General features: G+C 38.4%; 1 long non-coding RNA gene across 1 annotated transcript; it reads right to left on the reverse strand.

Moving 5' to 3' along the window:
• Window positions 1–2,178: 2,178 nt before the first annotated feature.
• On the reverse strand, window positions 2,179–3,370 carry LOC104953565 (uncharacterized). The gene is made up of 3 exons (XR_799237.1): window positions 3,256–3,370; window positions 2,954–3,062; window positions 2,179–2,841 (listed from the first exon to the last, which is right to left on the reverse strand). It is a non-coding gene; the product is annotated as an uncharacterized lncRNA (long non-coding RNA).
• Window positions 3,371–3,376: the final 6 nt, after the last annotated feature.

Consider the following 3,376-nt stretch of genomic DNA (forward strand, 5'->3'; position numbering starts at 1 on the left):
ACCCATACTACTCATACTGAAGCATATCAAGGAAGTTGAGTATCTGAAGTGTAATTTTTGTGTACTTTCGGGTTAATAATGTGGCCTTTTGGCAGTTTAACTAAAGGTGTGCGGCTGCTGCCGTGAGGAAATATCTGCCTGAAATTACAATGGGGTTTAATGGAGGAATGTTGAACGTTTTCTGTCACTTCATGCCCTCAAAAAGCAATTTGTTTAATTATTTTGCTTAATTATTTGTAATTTTTTAAGCTACGAGATGTTTTCCTACGTTTGTCATGATAAATTATGTCTCAGGAATGTAGGGTTTGGGAATTATGGCAGTTTTAAAAAAATATATGAAGGCAAATTTCAAGATTTTCTATACCCTCTAGCTGTGACATCACGCACTCTAGTTAATGTTAAAATCTGAAGAAAACCTCTAAAACAAGGTCTGAACAATGTTTAATATCTCTAAAAGTGAGAATCAGATTTAAAAGTTGTGTTACACGAATAATGTCAGAAAGATGTGTAACATTTTAAAGTTGGAATGAGGTTTCTGAGTGAAAGTATGAATGAACAGTTACCAGTTGAACTCGCATGAAGATTTGTTGAAGTTGAAGAATTTCTCCATTGACTTCAATGTTAAAAATGTGATGAATTATGGGATGTATCTCTGGAATTATGAAAGTTATGAATGATAAAAGTAATAGCCATCGATTCCCGACCGAGCTGAACGTTTTGATGTTTGTTTGGAGTTTCTGCTATGTTCAATGCGGGAGGAGAAGCGCGGCAAAATAACGGGTGGATTCTTATAATAAGAATAAAGAATTTCGTGCGTAGAAGAACAGATCACTAAATGATCAGATTTACACTAGGTTTCCCTCACAGTGACTCCTCTCACGTGGAACATTTACAGAAAAGGAAAAGTGAGGGACACAATATACAGTATAGGGGGGGAAGTCCTCACAACAATAATCTCCTGAGCACAGCGACCACACTTCAGAGGTTCCGCCCACTGATCTCCGACCTTGTCAGGTATTGAACATTCAATAAAATGAAGAACACAGAATTACTTAACATATAACACAGAATTTGTGTGATTATACAAAATGATTTACAAATAAACCCCACTGCATATTTACAACTGTTACATATGTACAAAAGACACTTGAGGTTTAAAAGAAAAAGCTTCAGGTTTTAGTGAGAAAACCCCCTCTAAAGTTATGTTTGCTGCAAACGGGAAGCGTGAAATACCCAAAGAACTCGAAAATGGTACAGCTGTCATGGATCCTTCCTTTTCTCTTATACTTGTGCAGATATTTACAAAACAACGTCAGTTTAAAAAAAAAAAAGCTTCAATTTTTTTGTGAGAAAACAAGTTCTTTTAGCTGTAAACAGTAGGCTAAGTGTAGATAACCAAAAGTGTTGGAAAATGGTACAGCTGTCATGGATCCTTCCTTTTCTCTTATCATGTGTAGATATGTACAGTCAGTTCTTAAAGAAAAGCTTCCAGTTTTTAATGAGAAAACCCCCACTAAAGTTATTTTAGCTGTAAACAGGAAGGGACGCAGACCCAAAGTCCAGGAGGCGTTTCTTCACATTGATCTGACTTTCAGAGCCATGAATTACCTGACTTGTTCTTTAGGCGGAGGAATAGGAGTGGTAAATCTAGCGTAGGGACATTGTTTTTTTATGAATAGGCCCCTCTCCCGTCTCCAGGGAAACACTTTCAACTCCTGGCAGCAGCCAACAGTTTGGGCACAGAAAGGCCCACTATGGGGTCCTCAGGGGAAGACAACAGATGTTCCTGATCAACTTTGCTCACAGACCAGAAGTGTTTTTCACAGTGCAGATGGATAAAACAAAAGTTGGACACAATTCAAATTTCATGTTTAGCAATATTTATTTGGAAAAATAGTCTTGGCTAATTCCTTCATTCAAAAACGGTAAAGGAGACGGTAACATAACAATTTGTACAGTACAATCCCTCTTAAATAACATTTTCTTTAAAAAAAAGTCCCATTGACCTGAAGTGCCTTTGCAAAATATCATCATTAATTAAAAAAAGCAACTTAAATAATCATAACAAACATCACAAATATACAATACGAAATAAAAATAACACAAAATCATTAAATTAACTTAAATTAAATCATAATTTTAAACTTTTTTCTTGTTTTTTTCTTTCTTTATTTTACAAAATCTGTATCAAAAAGCAACATTTTATTTATTTAATTAAGACAAAAGTTTTCATGTCCCGAAAAGAAACTGAAAAGAGTTGAACAATACTATGTCATAAATGGTTTTGGAGGGCTTAGGGAAGGAAAACGCACTTCAGTGTACACAGCGATCAATACATTACAGTCTTCACAGTGCAGCGATGGGTGCACAGCCCAAAAACAGCTTCGAGAAGAACAGGCCAGTATGGCCAAACATCCACCGTTTGATGCAGTTCCTGCGCTCAGCAACACGTGTGGGTTAGAGAAAAGGCCTGGGTGCAAATGTTGCAAAAACAAAAAAATCGTAGCGTCGCACGTTAGCGCCACGAGACAGTGTCCGTTTATATTTTTTTACTATTTTTACTCCCCGATAAAAGGCAGAACAGAAAGCTAAGTGGCAGTTTACTTTCAACCGTAAACTTTGTATTTATACCCCGCCAGTTCTTATCCCACACGCTGCCTGCGCTTATTTTTTTCCAGTAGAGAACCAGCTCACTCTGAATATCAGTTAAACGTCTCAGTATCAGCAGCAGTCTCAAGGCGGGACACCTCCCCCTAGGGTTTAGAGCAGCATCTGAAGGAGTATTAAAACTCTCCCATAGAGCAAATGAGCAACGGGCAGCCCACTGGTGGCTCGTTACACCTGGAGGGACACGAGAAGACAAAAGAAACGTTAGGGTTTGTTCGACAGACGACCACAGAGAGACGAGTTTCAACACTGAAATGTACAACCGAGTAAAACATCGGAAACTCACCTCAGTTGCAATTATACATTCGTCCTTTTCCTCTGACATCACAAACACAGATTTGTACTTGGTGTCCGCACATGCAGACATTTCTGGGGCGTTCTTTTCTGATGAATCGCTTTAAGAAAGAAAGAAAGACGTGGTTAGTTTTATCGTTCTGATAGCTTCAGTGCTACATTAGCTTCAGTGCTACATTAGCTTCAGTGCTACATTAGCATTAGCATTACATTACATTAAGCTCTTTGAGCACCAGGAAAAGCGCTGTATAAATCACATGTATTATTATTAGAGACCGTCAGACAGATATTTACCATTTTAATCGTTTGCTGCGTTTCTCCTCAAACTCAAACGAGTCGTGGGATTGGCACTTGTCTTCGCTGGCCGCCTCCAGCATGGCTTCCTTCGCCGCCTGCTCGTAGTTGACCTCCTGTA

The sequence above is a fragment of the Notothenia coriiceps genome, unplaced genomic scaffold (assembly GCF_000735185.1).
Source record: "Notothenia coriiceps isolate Sejong01 unplaced genomic scaffold, NC01 NC01_scaffold00022013, whole genome shotgun sequence".
Taxonomy (NCBI): domain Eukaryota; kingdom Metazoa; phylum Chordata; class Actinopteri; order Perciformes; family Nototheniidae; genus Notothenia; species Notothenia coriiceps.